We start from the raw sequence: 21,907 nt of genomic DNA, 5'->3' as shown, positions 1-21,907 counted from the left end.
CAAATGTAAAATAGAAAGCATGGCATGGCCCTTAATCATGGCAAACTAGGACTGGGTTGAAAACTGCTACATGGGGCCTGGAGATCTCCTGGAATTACACTGAAAGCAGCTGCCTTGCAGGGTGGGCTCTATATAGCATTATACCTTGCTGAGGCCCGTCCCCTCCCCACGCTTCACCCACAACTCCCAGGCATTTTCTAACCTGGATATTGCAATTCTGTGGTGATTACAACACTAGATGCAACTTTAAGGTATCTTAGAAGCACTGTTTGTATTTACCTGTCTCAGAATATGGACTCTTTGTTGTGTCTGAGGTTTCTCAGAGGACCGGGCTTGGGATCCGAGCTGGGATAATAAATCACCCAATCAAAAGCTTGAGATCCTAGCTAGGATCATCAGTAATAACCAATGGGAAACAAGAATTACAGCTATTTTGTCACCAATGAAATGCCAGAATTAGCAATGAGAGGTGAAATGTACTAGCCATGTCTGTGCTTTTTAAACCCATGGACATAACACATTTTATAATGCTTAGCTATATTATGAATTAAAGGCCTATGAAGTTGTTTTGTTCTGTAACTACTAGAAGCAGCAGCAAGAAGCTTGGGGACATGGAGCTTTACTGATAAAAGGCACTCTATGTTTTTGAGGGTGTTGGAATGTTGCTCTTTTCACTTGTTCAATGCCAGGGAGACATAGAACTTGAAACTACTAACATTCAGATGGGTTCATGGTGGAGGGAAAGGTGAAAAAAAACAGAGCTCAGAATCTTATGGGGTAGGGATCATTGCCCCGGAAGTGATGTTTCTACATAGCCTAGGCCTCAGTTTGCTGCAGGTAAATTCCCCCTCCCACCCTCTGCAAGTTGAGCCAGGGATTATCTGGTAAGTCTTCTCATTGGAGGCTTTAATGCTTTTTAAGGAAACTATATATACTCCTTATAATGTCCCTGGAAGTACAGGGGGCTTTCTGAAGGAAGAACAGCTTTTTTGGGAGACCTGTTTATATTAGCTGAGCCCAAGTTCTGAATCAAACGAAAGTGTCTAATGACACTGTTTTTATATTTTGCTTTCATTGCAAATATAAATGCAAAGTATTCAGTCATCTTCAGTGAATGAACACTGGATATCAGCACTTCTTTAATCTCCATTATTGCTCTGTGAGAAGAAAAAGGAGCAGTCTTCCTCCTTGTTTACATATGGAGACACAAATAATTTAATAAAACAAACACAAAGCAAACAATGAATATATTTATGGGTATCACACTCATATTTCTGACTGCAGGGTGTTTTGCAATGTGTATTGCTCCAGCTATTCCAGAGATACTCAGATTAGCCCTTCTCACATTGTGACGTCTCTAATATGCGTCTCAGTCTTTGAGATGCTTAATAAATAATAATGTTGACACGGTTGAGCCTTAGTTATGTTGCCTAGGAAACAGCAGCTTGCAATAGCCATGGGGTTTTCAATGAAACCATTTTGAGCTTTTCTCTCTGAGAAGACATTGCCCCCCCCCCACCATGAGGAATATTCCTCTGCTCACCATCTTGCCTGTCAGTATAGCTTGAAGGAAAAACCTCCAAAAAAACTGAAGTAAGGAGGTGTTCACATAGTGCTACCTTTTAAAATTCTGAACTAAGTAAAGTGAAGTATATACCTGCCATTCTCAAATTATTTCACTAACATCATTTGAATTAAAAAAGGTTTCCAAGATTTCTATCACATATAGTTAGAACAATCCTCAAACATAGATGTTTAGTGTTTATCCTTCTTCTTACTGTTTCAGTATCTGTTGTGGAGAATTGTTACCTATATTAACCTATTTGTTTTATTTTAATATATATCTTTTGTACACTGAGGTAACCCATGACACTTTTCCTAGTAGACACACACACACACACAAAGGGGAGGAAAAACCCAAGCTGAAATGAAGCTGAGAACTTTAGAAGGTTGAAAAAATCCCCCCCCCCCATAATGGCCAAGAATTGGCCTGGAGGTGGTGGAAAGCTGATGGGACCCAGGTAGGTGTCTACACAGCTATGCTTCCCAACTATATTCTCCACGATTGTGCCATTTCTGGGGTTTCTCAAAGCCTGAAGAATGTTTCCAGAGTTTCTTAATTGTGAAAAAGTTGAGACAGGCTATACTAGAGCATACCAGATATAATGACACTAATTCATTTTGCCCAGTAAACTACCGAAATGATTTTGGAAATACATAGTACTTAGGAACATATAATTATTCTTACACTAAGAATGACCATTGTATAGTTAGTATTTATTGTTCTGACTGCTAGCTGCTTTCTAAGGTCTCAGATCTTTTCTCTTAGACCTACCACAAAAATGGCTTGAAAAAGAGATTCTCAGATACCTTTGGGACACAAAATTTGCTCCTCTACTGAACTATGGTCCATTAATCCATACATAATTCTATCTGCATGTAAACAGAACATTTTGAGTACAATATGTAAGCAAATGTAAAAGATTTGCAGCCAGATCCTGTACATGTTGAATTATAAATTTTGCTGTTCAATAGGTTTTACACCAGCTCCTTAGGTGTGTGTACAGAACTGCAGACTTAGAACTTAAAATCAGTGATCTCTAAGTTCCCAACTCTGTGTAATTTTGTGATAGCCTCAGAATTTACCTAAGTTAATGGTGCCAGACCATTTTGGTCCAGAGGCATATATCAAACTACATTCCAAAGACTTAAGGTTCCTAGCATTTGATTAATTATTGGGCTGATTTATTCATCACAAAAATTATATAGTAATAATAATGTACATTATAAATTTTGAGTAAATTAACCGAAAGCATTTTGATGCATACATCAATATAAATGCAGAGCCTTTGGACATTCATTAGAATAATTCTATATGCACAAAGAAATGTTCACATGGAACTGCTTCCATCACTGAACTGACAGATAGGCCACTGTAGTTTTGAGGTGGGAGGGAAAAACACCTCAGAACATGGGAGTTCCTGCACTTAGAACAAATAGCTAAATTGGGCTGCTAAGAAGATGAGACTTATTTCATGATCAAAGCTGTTTTTTAAAATTCTACAAAACAATGTCTTGTAACATCCATTGCACTGCCTGATTACACATAAGGGACAAAAATAGCATGATTTTTCTATTTTTGCCAGGAATCCCAGTGCAGAATTTGACCTTGTTGGAGACACCAATGCATAAGAAATAGTTTGTCACCTAGTTCATACGTCTCAATCTGATGACTTCTCTCTATTTTTCATCCACAGATTACTGTTTCAGCTCTCCAAATATTCAGAAGAAAATACTATTTTTGCACTTTATTTGGTAGAAATCAATCATTAAGTAAAACATGAGGCTTCTAAAAACAAAAAAGCAGATGGAAAACAGAGGACTAGATTCTGTTTCTTGAGAAGATGAATAATTTCTATGTTTGATGTTGCTGGAAGAGAAATATTTTCCTTTTCTTTCCCAACAGCTGCCTGTGAACTTTGAAAAGGTGATACTAGGGTTGAGAAACCTGCATGGATTACCAGCCCCACCACAAAGTACAAGCAGAGATACTGAGAAGCAAAATAACCTCTCCCTTTCCCACTAGTAAAGCCTCTTGTAATCACAGCCAGGCAGGAGGAGCAATGTTACCTATTCCCCCCTTCTTAGTGCAGCTGCTAATGCTGCATAGATTTCATTGTAGTGTTCTGATTCTCTCACTGTGTTCACCTTCACACTTCTTGGTCTTTCAGGGATATCACAAAGTGTGTGTGTGTGTGTGTGTGTGTGTGTGTTTGTTTGGTGCACATAAGGGTCCCTGGATCACTTCTGGGCAGAGGGCATGGCTGTCCCTCAAGTATCCATTACCTGGGAACTGCAATGGCTCTAGAGGTTGCCCTGTAGACAGTGACATGCAGAATCATGGGTGAGTCTGGGGGTACAAGGCTGCATTTTAGGCACTCCAGCGGGGTGGGGTTGCCTGGAGTAGGGGGGATGGCTCTGCTATATACCTTCCTGGGGAGCCAATGTACATAGAAGGCTGTGAGGAAGGTCCTGGTTTGGGACCCAGGAGGATTGCCGCAAATCATCTATATTCAGCTCTGTATATGTATAAAGCATTTTCATATGATCTTTCTTGGGGAGGGGGGGGTACCTACTTCTCATGCAGAATGTCTCTGGTTTGGTTCCTGTTAATTCCAGATGCATGGGCCAGGTGGGGTGATGTAAATCAGTGGTTCCCAACCCCCGGTCTGGAGACCGGGACCGGTCCTTGGATCAGTCGGTACCGGGCCACTGCTCCTCCTCATCCTCCTCCCCGGCTGCTGCCTCGGGGGCTGCCCTCCCACTCTGCCGCCAGCTCATCTTTGGTGGACTTTGCTGGACTTAACTTTTGATTCAGTATAAGACAGCTTTATAAGCTCATAAATATAACAATTTAATTTAATACTGAGCAAGAATTACAATCCAACCTAAAAACAGGAAGAGCCACTGCTTGCTCCCATGGTATCACTTGGGAAGACATGCCCATCATGCTTCAAACTGCTATGATACTGTTTTTGTTGTTGTTGTTGCTATGATACTGTTGATCTCTTTGTTTGATTTAATTATTTCTTCAATACCAGAAGGATGCAGGAATATGGTTTCAGGTCTGAGCCCTGTGCAGATATGTAGTTCATGATTTATGTTGCTTTATAAGCAGAAAATTGTTAAATGTCATATCTACCAAAAAAGCCCCAGGGAGCAAGATGGCAATCAGGCTCAGTCCAATGTGCACTGTGCAGGGACCAGCCAAGGGGAGGACTTCATGGTCCACTGCACCCAGGACAATACGTGGTGCCTCTCCCATTGGGTCAGGCACTAAGTATTGCAAGCCAAACAGTATGCTGTCAGCCCCATTTAATGTACCTACCCCACAGATGGCATCACATGATGCTCTGGGCTACAACTACAGTTCTACAAGGGATTACTCAGGTAATTGCTCAGCTGTTGGATTGAATAGACCAACAAAACAGCAATCCAGTGGCTGGTGGGAGGCTTGCTGCCTTCTGTCCATATGGGGGGAGGAGGCAGCATTCACTAGCTGGATCAGATAAGTCCAGTGCTTCAAGGGGCAGCTCACCACAGTAGCCTCCCCTTTCCAAGAGGAATTGTGCCAAACAGAACAAGTCCTGCAGACCTCCCAGGGAATATGAAGCTTCCAGCACTGATGGTTCTGTGCCCTGCTGGCAAAACCCCTGAATTGAGTGACAGACAGCTTGCCAGAGAGCACATGCACAGGGAGCTTATGCGTGTACTTCTGGCACTCTTCTGCCCCACCAGCTTTGACTGAGGCAAGGAGCCTCATTGAATGGATCGTAAAGCTGCAAAGGGGGGGTTGGAGAGGAGGTGACGGTGGCAGGTGGCGGCGTGACTCAGCTGGCCAGATTGCCCCTGTAGGCATTTAGAGCAAGGCATCCTTAGCTGATTGGTATTACTATAATAGAGTGTTGTCCAGGAAACTATGAAAATAGACAATCCTTCAGATACGCAGGACCTAGACCTCATATGTTAATCTTTGAATGTATAATTAAACTATACACTATATTTTTTACCTTAGCACAGTGTATTAGCATATTAAATTTTCTTTTGGGGTATCGTTCTTTTGTAGGGTTCCCCTTCCCCTTTTGTTTGCACCTCACAAGAATCCCAGTACACTTGCAGGCCCTGTTTTCCTTCTGGCTTAGTACCCCAACAGTAAGGTGACCAGATTTTAACACTGGTAAAGCGGGACACCATTGACCGGGGGGGGGGGGGGTTCTTGATTAAAAATTTGGTCTATATGGAGCAACAAAAATTTCCATAGAACGCATAGAATGCAAAAATAGTATTGTTATATATATATAATTTCAGCATAAGTACAATTTGCCAGGTGCCCCCAGATATCCCTCCAAAAGTGGGATAATCCGGTCACCTTACCCACCAGGGCCACTGTGAAATAACTGAAGGATTTGTGGATGGATTCTGGGTCCCCTTTACAGGCCCCAGGGTTTCCATGGACTGCAGTAACTTGAGTCCTGCTAGGGATTTCCTGGAGGTCATAACAGAAAATATTACTAAGGAGCATGCAGGCCCCTTTGATCATCCACTGATATATAATACTGGGGTGTTCCCCCTGGGCATGGTGCCCTAGGTAACTTTATAATTCACCAACTTTCTTACCCCGAGGATTTCTCAGTCAACGACTTGATTGCTCTGGAGCTTTGTTCTGTCAGGGATATGGCTTGTTCAGTCGTGCTGTGTGGATTGTTTGGTCCTGTGGCCCTGATGCCTAATGGCAAAATACAACATTCAACCAGCATTTTGCTTGTTGCCAGTTTACCCGTGTTAAGAGGAGGAGCAAGGGAGACTCAACCTCTATGCCCAGTTTGTTTGGCTCACCAAAGCAACTGGTTGGGTACTGTTGGAAATGGGTGCTGGAATAGGTGGACCAATGGTCTGATCTAGCAGTCTATTCTTACATTCTTAAAATTTAGCTATCGTCACAATAGTCTTGCCTTATCTCCCTAAACGTAATTTCTCTATTTTTCTCTCTCTTCATCTTACAGTCTATAGATTGATCTCTGGCAGCCTTCTAATCTTTCTGCCTTAACTCAAGTCTTCTTTGGATGGCATGTATCTCCATTCTTCTTTAATTTGTTCTGTGCAGCTGTATCTATGCCTCAGCTTTATTGCCAAGGAAATTGCTGCTTAATTAATTTGTAACCTATGCCTTTAAATCCTATATTTTCTAATCAAAGTTTTGGGATCAGACTAATTTGACTTTTCCCCCGCAGAAATTGTCACGAACATAAAACATTAAAAGAATGGATTACATTGGCTTTCAAATAACATTAAGTAATTAGAAGGATGTAGCTTTAATTTTGTAGGATTACATTCTCACAGTCTGTGCTCCTATTTCATTGACTTAATTTAAAAAGAAGGAAATGCTCTAATGAAAAAAGTTATCTATTATGAGAATAAACTGCATGTTTACAAATTCTTGAACTCTTGCTTCTTTGTGCAAGTTTAATCTTTGAATTAAGGCAATGAAGGCATCTAACACAGCAGAACAAATATAAAAAGCATGATGGCTGTATTCTTATAATGTTATTTTTACCACCCTATGGCAAATATTTTCCATGGCAATTATGATTTATTAGTGGTTGCTAAAGAAGGTTCCACTAAAGAAGTTACCCGAAATTGAATTTTTAAAAATTGGATTTCAATATAACAAGAAAAACATGAAAGAAGCCAAAACAATTGTTAGCATAGGGTGATGCATCATTTTAATGTCTCTGCCAATCATTAATAAAGGGAAGTCATGCTTTTTGAAAGAGTGGGTTTTCTCTTTCTTTTCAAAAATCTGAAGTAATGGCAAAAATCTGCTACATGGCAAAGATTTGGCAAATTGTTATCTGATGCCAATAGCTACATGCTTACTAGCAATGCATATTTTTACAACTGCAAGTAATTTTAATCATTATATTGTGAGAGCTAAAGAAAATTAATCAAAACACTACATACCTTAACTTGGAACTCTTTCTAGAATAGCCAAGGAAAACCGGAGCAATCAAATACCAAACTCTTAATCACACTCCAACTTGTGTTTCAGATTTAATTAACTCACTGTGTCCATTGGATGATGACGCAGCAAATTTGTGCGTGCATTAAGTGAAACCTAGCACTTCAACCCTACAGTGTTGAATTATGGCTAAAGAACAGTGTTGAAAAATACAGTGAGGCACCGCAAATATGAGTTTGTTTCTCACAAACTCCCTTAGGATATTAGCTGCATTTAGGACTGTAATGCAGCTCTTATTCACTATTAGCAAATGCCATCAGTGAGCCACTATATATGCTAAAGTGACCAGAAATCTGGGGCCATAAGGCGGGACAGTTCTGCTAATGGCACAGACTTACTACTTTATATCCTGCTAATATATCACACCTAGACCTATAAAACAAAAGTGATAGAAGAAAAACTCTTCCTTTAGGACCTAAATAGGGTCACTAGACATTTTGTTAAAAAAACAAATGCGCTGAGGCTCCTCCTTTCCCTCCAGGCTCCTCCTTGTAGGACAAACAGCACCAAGCACTTTGTTTACCCTGTCAAGGCCACCTAGCCCCAGGGTGAAGTAGTAGCCACAGTTGTTGTTTTGTGCTGGGTACTCCCAGGTGCTGTTTGCCCGGCCAGGAGCACCAGCCCAGCGTGAAGCAGCAGTGGCTGCTGTTTTGCACTGGACTTCACTTTACTTGGGATCAAGCACTTTGCCCTGCTACAAGCACTCAGCTTGGGCTGTCATGCTGTTACCAGTTGATCTAGACCAGGGATAGTCACACTGTGGCCCTCCAGATGTCCATGAACTACAATTCCCATGACCCCCTGCCAGCACAGTTTGACTACCCCTGATCTAGACTAGTGTTTTGACTGTTCTTGAAAAATGCTGGCAAATACCAGACACTTCAATTAGTGAATACTACATAGCAGGCAACCTTAGAGAGGAAGGAACAGTTCAGTCATCCTAAGTAAGAAGTAAGAAAGACAGAGTTTATTTAAACTTAGGACATGAGAAAGAATGGAGGGAGGTATACTTTTCCTCCTTCTCTAACCTGATTTCCATTGAGATCTAAGGTGTGCAATTGTTTCTTAGGTAGATTTACCAACTTCAGTTTGGGAAATTACAGGGCATTCAGGGGCAGTGCTTAGGAAGGATGGAGGCTGGGGAAGCAAGGGAGCTTTGGGGCCATAAAGCCATACAGTCTGCCCTCTGGAGCTGCTTTTTTATCTGGGAAGATCATTTGTAATTCCAAGCCATTCTCCCAGCTTTGAAAGGGTGGCTGCCAGAGAACACTGCCAAAGGGCCTCATTCATTTGGTGCCTGTGTTATCCCTTAGACAAACCTGTTACCTTGAGTGAGTAGCATTCATGATTTGATCTCATTATGTTTCTGTTTGGTGCCTATTTCTAATATCATGGCACTGACTCATCTGATCTTTCCAAATATCCCATTTGCTTGTCCACTGAGTATTTATACTGATAACCTCATCGATTTAGTTTTGCCTGGACTTTTTTCCTGAATCTCCTCCTTTGGCCTATGACTTTGGCCTGACTCCCTCAAAACTGCTCTAGATAATATTCCTAGTTTCCCATCACCATCTGTCACTTTTAATATTACGCACTCACCACCTTGCTCCTGATCTCCTGTTTCTTTGACTTGTAAATATGCAATGGGTTTCTCATGAATGTTATTCCTCCCCTTAATTCCTTATTAGCCTCAGCTCTTAATGTGTTGACCCCGGTGTCTTACAGCATTGGTTGCTCCACTAATTCCAAACCCTGCTTTGCTGCCTGTAAGGCTCTGTGATGCCAGAAGCAATGCTATTTGGTTCCAAAGGATGGATTCTAATTCTTCTCTGCAGCTGGATGTCACTGACTAATGAGAATCTATTGGTACAATACTTGCAGGTTATTGTTCCATGTAACTGTGCATCTGCAAGCAGTTTGTGACTGAAAGCAATATGAATGCGCCCAACAATTCCAATATGCAGAATGTACAACGCCATACTGATTAGAAACAAAGCTTGACAAGATTATGTTTATACTAGAAAAGGAGTGATGAAACATTGCATTGAATTTACAATCTCTGGTAGAGTTTTGGAACAAGAAATTACAAACCTTAAATATTTGTACAGCAGCACAAAAAGCAACCTTATAGACTGCCATAATAAGACCATTTGCTGTGCTTTGCTGTGAGCTCAAGAGATAGAAATTTTGAGTAGACATGAATAACTGACTTTATCTCCATCACACTTTTTATTAAAAGTTGATACTTGCCACACTGTGGGAGGGGAGGGATGGGGGCTCAGTAGTAGAGCATCTGCTTGGTATGTAGAAGGTCTGAGATCCAATTCCTGGCATTTTCAGTTAAAAGGATCAGGTAAGAGATGAAGTAAAAAAACTTCTACCTAAGACCTGGGAGAGTGACGGTCAGTCTGAGCAGACAATGCTAATTTTGATGGACCAACAATCTGATTCAGTATAAGACAGCTTCAAGGATTCAAGTATTTATTCAGGTAAGTATGATCTGTAAAGAGATAAAAGCATCAAAGAGGAGAAGCATAAGAAGTCCTGTCAAGTCTACCACAATGCCTCATGAACAATGACAATATGAGGAGATGACTGAGTCCATCCCTAGTGTATAGAGATGTGGGTCCAGAGAGCAGTGCATGTAGGAAAATAAATAAGGATGTGGCAGGGCTTGACTTTTCTTTAATTTGCATGGAAAAGATCACTACTTTGAGTTCTGCCATCCTGATGCGTGCCAAAGCCAATGTGAGAAGCACAGGAGCTAAAAGCTGCTCTCTCTCTCTCTCAGGCTTAAGTCTACTACTATCAATTTTAGGGCTGCAGTGATGCAAAATTATTGAATTATCACTTCAGGAAAACAAAAGGAGGCCAATATGAGATACGAGTTTCAAGTTGTAGAAGGAGAAGAGAAAGGTCCATCTAATTTCAGTCCACTGTGGTTTCAACCATATACCTGGTGGAAGAGTACTGTTTTACAGGCTGTATGGAACTTTGACAGCTCTGTCAGGGCCTGGATTTCAACTGGCAACTCATTCCACCAGGTTAGAGACCAGGCAGACATCCTTAGGGCCAGGAATTGTATTGTGAAGAGAAACAGTTTTGTCAATAAAGAGAAGAGAGAGAGGCTTAATTAACTAATTGTTGCTCTTTATTCAGTCAGTCAGTCTGTGATATTCTGGAGGCAAGCAGGGAAGAAGTGTGTTCAGAGGAGCAGGAAGTCTCCAACTGAGCCAATCAGGAAGCTGGGAGAGATTATATGAAAAAGTTCAGGAAGTTCCTATTCTAACCATGTTAAATACACATCTGCAATGCCCCTGTAGGATATTCTTCATCCCCTTCATCCATTTCAGCCAGTTTAATATAGTGGTTAGGAGTGTGGACTTCTAATCTGGCGAGCCGGGTTCGATTTTGCGCTCCCCCACATGCAGCCAGCTGGCTGACCTTGCGCTCTCCACAATGCAGATAAAACTGTTCTGACCAAGTAGTAATATCAGGGCTCTCTCGACCTCACCTACCTCACAGGGTGCCTGTTGTGGGGAGAGGAAAGGGACATAGACCAAAGTAAGCTGCTTTGAGACTCCTTCGGGTAGGGAAAAGTGGTGTATAAGAACCAACTCTTTTTCTTCCTTTTGAATCATCTTGCATATTCTAATACAGATCCTGCATATTCTAACTTAGAAAACAAAGTGCCAGAATTACACTTTTCTAAATCCATCAAAGACTTAGAAAGGTAGAACTCTGCTTAGGACAACACTGATAGTGTGAGGGTATATATGCAGATATGATCTTGCACACATGCTTAGTGAGAATGAAACAGTGAAAATCTCCTGTGGAAATGTTAGAAATATAAAAATTCAATTGAAGAATCAGGCCCTGCTCAAGTTGATTTAACCAGTATTTTTTCGTTTACTTGGAGTGATTCTTGTAATGCTTAAACCAACAAGAATTTTGCCAGAGCCGGGACAAATTGAAAACAGTGCTTTCATTCACTGTATGACTCAGAAATCAATAACGAGAACTACATTTCAAAAGGAAGCTAATAAATGAATCTCAAGTCTGATCTACGACACTGCTGCTGAGGTTGACCCAAAGTGAATATAAGGACATTATAATACTAAAAAGGTTGCAGCACCCACTTTCCTCCCAAATTCCCAAATAGCTTATGTCTCAAGTGTCCAACCACAAAAAGCAGGCAAAGAGCAGAGAGCTATGCGTGAATCTCAGCAAAGAAACACTTTCCGTGGCTTCAACATTCAAACAAAGAGAAAGCATAAGGAAGATATATTCCTGTAATATTTATTATCATTAAAAAATGTGGAAATGAAAATCTGTTCTCAACCCTGTGGAAAAGGAAAAAGGCGTTGGAGATGACGTGCTGCTATGCAGAAATCTGATGGGGGCACCAGAAGGAGACAGGAAATGATAAATAGAAGTGATCAACCCTCAAATAGCACATTTATTCCGGTCCTTAGTAAAACACTGGGAAACAGTGATAATATAGCTCCATATTTTGAAACTATTTTTTTAAATTTTAGACTGTATTGATAAGAGCTTTAAAGCTGAAGGGGAATGCTATTATAGGAAAACAAAAGAAAAAATAGTTTTCAGTATCTTGGCAATGGCTTTTATTATAGACAAGGTTTTATCATGTCCTTTAAACTATGCAAATGGAAAGGCACCCAGGAGGGAGGCTGGACAATGTGTTTACCTACCGAATTTTCTTTGTCTCTAAATAGCTTATTTTATGGGAGAGTGTGATGGAAATTACCATGTTTGCTCTGGTAGTTCTCTGTGAATTTTTGTGGTTAATTATCCATGTCTTTACTGCCTGCAGAGAGAATTGCTTTGAGTTTCTTTAAAAAAATACACACAGGCATGCACACAAGCTTTCCATGCATTCTGTTTTTGAAACTATAAACTGTTTCAGTGGCCAAAAAAGAAAAAAGAGAAAACATGTAGTATTACCAAAGACTTAAGGGAGAACGGACACAACCCCCCCCCCCCCAGCATTATAGGAAAAACTAGATTCTCCCCAGTCAAGAGAACCTTGGCTAGAGAACTGTTATCATGGAATGTTGAAACTGAAGAAGCATTATTTATTATTTATTTAATGTATTTTTCAATTTATAATCCACCCCTCCCAGCACTGCTGGCTTGGGGTAGCTTACAAAATAGTTATATAAAAATATAATAAAAACGAGCAATTAAAATCACATTAAAACAATCATATCCACTGTGTGACAACCTCAGAGTATCTTGGTTTTCAGAGGGGGTATCCATATGTTAATCAAGCCGTCCAGATGTTCACTGGCCCTAAACAAATGCCTGATGGAAGAGCTCCATTTTACAGGACATGCAGAACTGAACAAGTTACTTCAGGAGCCCATTCCACCAAGCTGGGGCCAGGGCCAAAAATGCCCTGGCCCCAGTAGAGGCCAGACTTACTTATTTTGGGCCAGGGATCACTAATTTATTTAGACAAACTGGAGCACATCCAGAGGAGGGCAACAAAGATGTTGAAGAGTTTGGAGACCAAATCATATGAAGAAAGGCTGGTCTGTTTAGCCTGGAGAGGAGATGACTCAGAGGGGATTTGATAACTATCTTCAAGTATTCAAGTATAGAGGATGGAGCACAGTTCTCTCTTGCATCAGTGGAATGGACCAGAACCAGTGGGATCAAATTAATTCAAAAGAAATTCCATCTAAACATCTGGAAGAAGTTCCTGACAGTTAGAGCGGTTTAGTGGAACAGGCTTCCTCTGGAGGTGGTGAGTTCTCCATCTTTGGAAATTATTAAACAGAGGCTGGATAGCTATCTGATGGAGAGGCTGATTCTGTGAAGGCTTAAGGGGCTGGCAGGTTACAGTGGATGAGCGATAAGGTTGTGAGTGTCCTGTATAGTGCAGGGGGTTGGGCTAGATGACCCATGAGGTACCATCCAACTCTATTATTCTATGATTCAAACTTGATGCTCTTAATGTCCTCTGTAGAGGGCATAAACAGTTAAGTGGTCAAATCGTATGAACTATTTGAGGTTGAAATCTGTGGAAAGTAGGGTTTGGAGAAAGGAGTGACCTATCGTTATAATACAATGGAGTCTGCCTTCAAAAGAAGCCATTATCGCCTGGGGGTCCATTGTAATTTTGGGAGATCCCCTGGAGGTTGGCAACTCTAGCTGGAAGGAATCAAAGCTATTTTCCTGTTTCTTGAAGGATGAGTTCAATGCAGAGCTTGCAGCATTGACTGCCTTTCCTCAAGTTGTCAAGAGCAGACAAAACGCACAAACAAGCTTCTATAGAAAGAAAACTTTTCGAAGTCGATATTAGAAGAGCAGGCAGTTATCAATACAATTCTCCCGCTGAAACCCAAGCGTTCCCAAGGGGAGGGGGTCACCCTCTCACCCAGGTGCCAGCCAAGGCTTCCTGCCAACGTGCCAAAGTTAGCATGGCCTTGGTCAGGTCAGTGCCCCAGGCTAGCAGATAAGATGTTTACAGGAACACAGGCAACAATGTTTCACAGCAGGGAGAGTATGCAGTGTGAAAATGCAAAAGGAGGGGGTAATCAAAGGAAAACTACAGGCATACACATTCTGGTTACATGGGAAAGTTAGCAAAGACACAATACACCAAGATGGAGTCTATTAGGTTCACAGAACTCAAACAGAGCAGGGACTGATCCTCTGATCCTCAGAGTGCAGGGACTGATCCTGACATTCCTCTGGTCCAAAAACATCCTTCCCCTCACCCGCCATCCTTGGGACGAGGACAGTGTGGGAATGCCCTGTGGAACTCCTGCAACAACTTAGGGGCGCCGAACATCCCCAGCCTCCACCCATTCCCGTTCCCCCATGGGGAATTCTTTCCAGTCCACCAGGTACTGCAACCTCCCCTTATGCCACCGAAAGTCTTCGTAGTGTTGACTTCGTGTTGACTTCGTAGTGCGTGTCTTTGTCCACAAAAATAGGGATAGGGGCAGCAGCCAGCGTGTGCCAGTCATCCAGGGGCAGAGCATGCTTCAGCAAGCTGGAATGAAAAATGGGATGTACATTTCTGTAAGTTTTAGGCAAAGACAGTTCATGTGATTTTTTTTCCAAGCACAATGAATCTATTAAAATGAGTGTATTACAAAACTCTGAACACTGGTCAAAATTTTTGAAGCCCTGGTAGCAGTGCCCCATACTTTAGCTCTCTGAGGAGCCTCTTTGGAGGCTCTGAAATGGGGGGAGGGGCTCTGTGGGCAGGAGCCTGCCTCCCCCCCACACCAAAAAAAAACACACACACACACAGTGGCAGTGGTAGAGGACAGCAAAGTGACAGGCATCAACAGCTTCTTTCCTTCTCCAAGGAGCCCTGAAAGGAGATGCTGCAGCTGAGACCCCCAAGTGGGGAAGGGAGTCAAGGAACAGAGGTGGGAAAGGATGTTTCTCTGGAGTACTGTGTGCAGTGCTGGAGGCCTCACTTCAAGAAGGACGTAGATAAAATGGAAAGGATACAGAGGAGAGCAACGAAGATGATCTGGGGCCAAGGGACCAAGCCCTACGAAAATAGGTTGAGGGACTTGGGAATGTTCAGCCTGGAGAAAAGGAGGTTGAGAGGGGACATGATAGCCCTCTTTAAGTATTTGAAAGGTTGTCACTTGGAGGAGGGCAGGATGCTGTTTCTGTCGTCTGCAGAGGAGAGGACACACAGTAACCTTCAAGTACAACGATATAGGCTAGATATCAGGAAAAAAATTTTCACAGTCAGAGTAGTTCAGCAGTGGAATAGGCTGCCTAAGGAGGTGGTGAGCTCCCCCTCACTGGCAGTCTTCAAGCAAAGGTTGGATACACACTTTTCTTGGATGCTTTAGGATGCTTAGGGCTGATCCTGCGTTGAGCAGGGGGTTGGACTAGATGGCCTGTATGGCCCCTTCCAACTCTATGATTCTATTCTATGATTCTGCTGCTAGTCCTGGAGAGCCTAGAGGTCCCAGGTGGGCTGGCTCCTGAACCCTCTTCAAAACAGAAACATGTCCCACTCTGACCCAGTCTAGCCAGAAGCACACTCCGCTAGGACCAGAGGCCCACCAACCCCACAGCAAGCAGGAGACACAGGGCAAGCCAGGCAGTTTGTACAACAGCATGGCATAGTAGCTGAAATATATGCAATCAGAAGAAGAAGAGTTAGTTTTTATATCCTGCTTTTCTCTACCTGAAGGAGTTTCAAAGTAGCTTACATTTGCCTTCCCTTCCCTCTCCCCACAACAGACACCCTGTGAGGCTGGGGAGGATGAGATACCTTGGAACTTGGACCTGAGGCTGATAACATTCTGAGCTAATCCTGCAAAAATAGTGTCAGCCAAGTCCAGCTGTTCTGAATGTTCAATGCACCTGCAATTCATTCTTTCTAATCATGAACTGTGGACCTACCTGGACCCTGAAGCCCACAAGTCTGCTGACCTCATTCTCCGTCAGTGATGGGGCTGGCCCATAAGGATAGGGCTGCAGAGAGTCAGCTTAGTATAATGGTTAGGAGAGCAGACTTCTAATCTGGCAAGCCAGGTTTGATTCCCCACTCCCCCACATGCAGCCAGCTGGGTGACCTTGGGCTTGCCACAGCACTGATAAAGCTTTTCTGACCGAGCAGTGATATCAGGGCTCTCTCAGCCTCACCTATATCACAGGGTGCCTGTTGTGGGGAGAGGAAAGGGAAGGTAATTGTAAAACACTTTGAGACTCCTTCTGATAGAGAAAAGGGTATATAAAACCAACTCTTCTTCTTCTTCTTCTTTCTTCTTCAGAAAACTGCCTGAGAGTCATTTGGCTGATAACCAGTGCTGGGCACAATTACCCAGAGTCATCCTGTTCCCTTCTCACCTTCCACTCAGGCACAACTGGTGCTCCAGCTTAATACTGACAACTAGATTACATGTGAAATACCTTCCAAATGAGCTTCAGCAAGCCTTCTAGTTATAAGTGTTAACTGTCATTTTAATAATTTCTCCTGGTAGCCCATAAATTTAATTATTTTACATGACTCCCTCCCCTAAGAAATCAGGACTCTACTGGTATCAAATCTATTATTTTCAGGAAAGTGTGGCATTGAAAAAAAAAGACTGATTTATGCTTTAAAAGCAAGATTTCTTGTCACGAGGATTTTTGTATTCGTTTATTAACATGGAAGAGAAAGAAAATTCTCCCATGAGGCATACTTTGCTTGCAAATCTATAACTAGGAAGATTTAAAATGCTGATATACCATGAGAAAAGTCAGAATAAAGGTAAGTACATCAGCAATGGTTTCAGCAGGTAAGCATGCAAGGCAAAAATTTAAACATGCAAAACTAGAAGTAGTATTGAGATTCTAGTCTGATAGCAAAGCAATCTATTTCTCTCTTGAAGATAAGAACACAGGACAATTTGGATGTAAAATGGATGTAAAAATGCCTATACACACACCAGTATATGAGGGAAAGCCCTAAACGGTAGTGATTTACTTACTGTATTTGTTGGCGTATAAGACTACTTCCCCCCCCCCCCCTGAAAAACATGCCTCCAAGTAGGGGAGTCATCCTATACGCCGGGTGCACTTCAGTTGGGATAGACATAGCTGCCCATAGTGGCCTCCCGATGCCCGCCCACCTCATTCTACATACCATCCAGTATTGCACGGTATCCAGTGAGGCCGCGGCGGGTCATCTGTGTGGCTGCGACAAGCATCAGCAGTGAGACAGGGGTGCCAGCCTTTTCAGCGTGCCTGGCCTGTTCTGCTTGGCGGGAAGCAGCAGCGCTCCAGCCCGCCCCTTGTCTCCGCAGAGCTCGCACATGCACACTTGCGCACTAGTGCCAGTCACAGGGAGATGCAGGGGTGGGCCGGGTATATAACAAACTCTATATTTTGAGTGGAAATGTTGGGGGGTCATCTTATATGCCCAGTCGTCTTATGCGCCGGCAAATCCGGTAGTATAAGTCCCATCTTGCAGCCTATCAAGAAAGACCAGTCATAATTTCAAGCTTTTTAGGCATCAATATGTTAAATCATTATCCTCCTGAAAATAATGCTATGAAGACCTTATAAAAATTTTGGAAAATGGACCAAAGAGAAAATAAATTATTTGAAGCATCAATTTTACGGGTCTGTATCAACCTTTCCCTGCTTGCTAATTCCTGGCTGAAAAGGTGCCTGATTAATTCAACCACCTAATACAACAATACATGGTGACAATGTTAACTGAACATTCACACATGCATTCTAGCAGGACTCAATTAGAATTGAATTGTTCCGTCAACATGCAACTCCATACACTCAAACCAAATGCAGAATGAAAAATCTATAATAAATGGAATAGTTTCAGTATTTCAACAAAAAAATATTGCCACAATTTAAATGTACACTTTCCATATATTTCCAATATTGGTGGGAATTGAGATGCCTCTGTATCATCATATTTTCTTGTTTCATTTTCTACTAGACCTTATCTTGAACATATAGGGCCAAACCAGATGAGTTGTTGGCAGTTTTTAAAAAGTTAGATGTGGCCACTGGAGTGGGAAAGTGACTGGAATCAAGGCAATGGTATGGGGGGGTAAACTTTTGTGTATTTTCCAGAGCTAATAATAGCAAGGGGTGGAGAAAGGGGAGACCATTTTCTTGTGGAAAACTGCAAGAGGGATGAGCAGATTATACCCCCAATCTAATTTTGTGTGTGGGTTATTAATGTAATTAGCAAAGTGCTAATTAACACCCCCCCACACACACACAACATTTTGCTCAAGTAGAAATCTGATACCAAACTCCTGATAGTTTTGCTCTCCCCTTAGGCATTACAAGAAATAAAGATGTACCAGGAAAGCTCTAAAGACAGTAATCAAATTGAAGAACTCATTTAACTGATATTTTTTGAAATATAGGTTAGTGGAGCCTTTAGGCATTCTATAAAGCTAGGGCAAAAAAGTGCAATTTCATCCGCTTTGGGTGAATCTTCAATTCAAATCTCTGCTATATGGAAAGAATATTCTGCTGATTATCCTTAGGAATACTTATTTTTATTTTATTTATTACTTGAATGTATATACCGCCATTCCCATTTGGGCTCACGGCGGTTTACACAATAAAAGAATAAATGCCCCAATTACATTGTTAAAATTATTAAGACTAAAAGATGGCGGCAAAACTAATAAATCAATGTATCCCCTCAACCAGCCAGGCCACAGTTTTGCTATTCTACTGATGAGAGTGGGAACAGATGGACTCAATGGAGATGGGGGGATCCCAGACTGAATGGCGGGAACCCTGGCCTCAACCATATGCCCGGCGGAAGAGCTCTGTCTTACAGGCCCTGTGGAAAGTTGAAAACTCCTGTTAAGGAACACTTATTTGGGAAATTTAATCTTTTCAGTTCTCCTTGTCGTTCTATTTTCTGTTGCTTTGGTAACCTCTAATTACCACTGAGGTATACTTATTCAGCACTTAATGTACAAGGCTGACAACAAAACAAAAGGGGCAATAGGAAAATTTAGAAGAAGAGTTAGTTCTTATATGCTGCTTTTCTCTACCAGAAGGAGTCTCAAAGCGGCTTACCCTTCCCTTTCCTCTCCCCACAACAGGCACCCTGTGAGGTAGGTGAGGCTAAGAGAACCCTGATATTACTTTTCAGTCAGAACAGCTTTATCAGTACTGTGGTGAACCCAAGATCACCCAGCTGGCTGAATGTGGAAGAGGAGTGTAGAATGAAACCCAGCTCACCAGATGAGAAGTCAGTGGTCCTAACCAATACACCAAGATAAGACACCAAACTCAGATACAGTATGTAATCTTGGAATGCAATAATTTTTCTGATACTAAAAATCGTTTAATTCTTCCTTTGCTACAAAACATAGATCATATGGTAACAGTATCTTTTTATTAGAAGATAACAGGAGAGTTATAACTCTTTTAGTTACAAAGTTTTATACATCTGTCATAGATTTTTGCAGCTGTTCAAATGGTGTCTACTGATTTTTGCAGCTGTTCAAATGCAATCATACACGTTACTGATCTTCCATAACCCAACACTAACAGTTGTATCTCTTTGTCAGAGCTACTGTCCCTGGGAGTCCATGAAGGACTAATGTAGATCATAATATTTCAGGCAACTGTTGGGGTTCGGCTGCTTCCCTTCCCCACCAAGGACAGACCTGAGATGGCTGCGGTGGGGCTGGTGCTGAGGAGCAGTCTGCATGGGGCTCTGGGATTACCGCACCAGCAGTGGGCCTGGAATGGCTTCGGCGCTGACCAGTTTGGGGAGCTGGGCAAAGGTGTGGGCAAAGGCGGCGGTGGAGGTGGAATGGTTCGTGAGGCTGGTGGCGCCTTAGGGAAATGGGAGGCGGCCATGGAAGAGCGCTATTTCAAGGAGAAAGAGAGAGAACAGCTGGCTAATCTGAGAAAACACCATAAAGAAGAAACTGGTCACCACAAGAAAAAAATAGACTGTCTGCAGAAGGAAAATGAACGTCACAAGATCAAGAAGCTAGGAGATGACGATTGGTTGGCGGTATCCTTGTCGGGACGTTGCATATCTGGCATTGCTTTGAAGATGGTGATGTCAGATGACATTTAAGAACTTGCCATTATAGTGTGCAGCTTGTAAAATAAAATGATCTACTCTTCCTGAAAAAAAAATATTTCAGGCAACTGTTGATGTCATAGTATCTTGTAAAGTGACAATCTCTGATTAGTAAATAAGTGCTGTCATTTGAAATTATTATATTCCACTTTTAAAATAATAATAAAAAAGGCAAACTCTAATTACTATCAACTAGATACTGGAGTAATTCAGCAGTGGAATAGGCTGTTTAAATAGGTAGTGAGCTCCTCCCTCACTGGCAATCTTCAAACATATCCATGGACTACAATTCCCATGAGCCCCTGCCATGGAAATCTGGAGGGCCACAGTTTGCCCACCCCTGCTATAGACCACGACAATGAGGAAAACTTTTTATTCCATTTTCTGACTATAGCTTTTTTTGGGGGGGGGTTTGAGAGGGGTGTTCTCCTTTAGTCCTAGATGCATGCTTAAACAAAGCTAAAAAATGAACTACATGAAATGTTTCTGTTGTATAAATACTGCCTACATTAACCTTCATATAATGGTCTTGCCTAATAGATTTTCCATATATTTTATTATTTCCATTATTGCTTGTTCGCAGAAGTAACGTTTTATTCAGAGTTATACAGTAGTCACAAAGTGAGGAGTTGGCTTTTCAGCTCATTCTAATACTCCAACAAGAACCACTTTTAGAAATATCTGTTGGCTGTTCTTAACATGTTGTACAACATTTACCTAATGTTAATTTTGTATGCTTGAGCCTGCTTCCTCCTCAGTTGTAATTTATTACACTGTTGTTTATTAGTAAGCCAATAAGGAGAGGGTCCACAACTTTTGGCCTTCCCCATTATATGACATAATCTAATTCATTCCAGTACCTTATACAAAGAATGCCATCTGAAAGTTTCATAACAAGATTCTTACCAAGCCTTTCTCTGCTCCAAACTCCTCCCTTCCCCTCTCCCTACTTTTTATTATCGGAATGTGGAAAACAATTTCCTTTTTCTTAGCATCTCCAGAAATGACCCCTGACTTATCTAATCTCATATAGGAATATATATTGTTAGTCTTGAAGGTGCCATTGGACTTCCACTTTATTGTTTGGCACATTCCAAGCACTCACCCCAGTTTCTCTCTAGAATTTTGTTTTAAAGTGCCATCTATAATGAATCCATGATATTGAGCCATTTAAAGAATGGTCCGCATCCTGATATAGCAAGTGAAAGCAACAAGCAAGAAATGGCTGAACTTTTTTCTAAATTGTGTTATTAACATAAAAGTAGTTTGCATTTGTTAAAATTGGACTGAACTAGTAGATATAATGATGACAAACAATTGACATTTCATTTAATGTCCTTTTTTATGTGGTGCTTGCTGCGCGCAATGAAAGTGTCATTCCATCTCTCAAACCATTTTGTCTCATTTGGGCTGCATATCTACATGAGCCTTCCTATGATGTTTTTAATTAAAGTTTTAAATTTAATATTACAGACACATTTTATTCACACTAGTACCTTTAGTATTAAGCACATAAAGGAATCTGAAGAGTTGTTTCCTGAAATCAAATACTGCTCTGTGTTTTTCTTGAGGACAATTGGGCTTCTGTGCTTTTCAGCTAATGATCTTTTGTGAATATTTCAAACTAGAAAAGAAGCCCATTTTAAAGAGAAATAAAATGGGCGCTAGGGCCGTGCTCCCTGGGGAAGCCTTCGGAGGGCGAAGGCTGTTCCCGCGGGCGGGATTAGTGAGGAGTCTCA

General features: G+C 41.6%; 1 long non-coding RNA gene across 2 annotated transcripts in view; it reads right to left on the bottom strand.

Annotated features, from left to right (window-relative positions):
• Nucleotides 1-21,907, bottom strand: part of LOC143840068 (uncharacterized) — a 332,902-nt gene that overhangs the window by 75,401 nt on the left and 235,594 nt on the right. Inside the window, exon 3 of one of the 2 annotated variants that reach the window (XR_013232000.1) lies at nt 12,678-14,609. The exons of the other annotated variant lie outside the window; for it this stretch is intronic. This is a non-coding gene — a long non-coding RNA (uncharacterized LOC143840068). Of the gene's footprint in view, nt 1-12,677; nt 14,610-21,907 lie in introns of those variants that run through there. 2 annotated transcript variants of the gene reach the window in all.

Source organism: Paroedura picta, chromosome 6, assembly GCF_049243985.1.
Source record: "Paroedura picta isolate Pp20150507F chromosome 6, Ppicta_v3.0, whole genome shotgun sequence".
Lineage (NCBI taxonomy): Eukaryota > Metazoa > Chordata > Lepidosauria > Squamata > Gekkonidae > Paroedura > Paroedura picta.
Note: the sequence above shows the minus strand (reverse complement) of the source record. Positions and strands in the feature narration are given on the sequence as shown.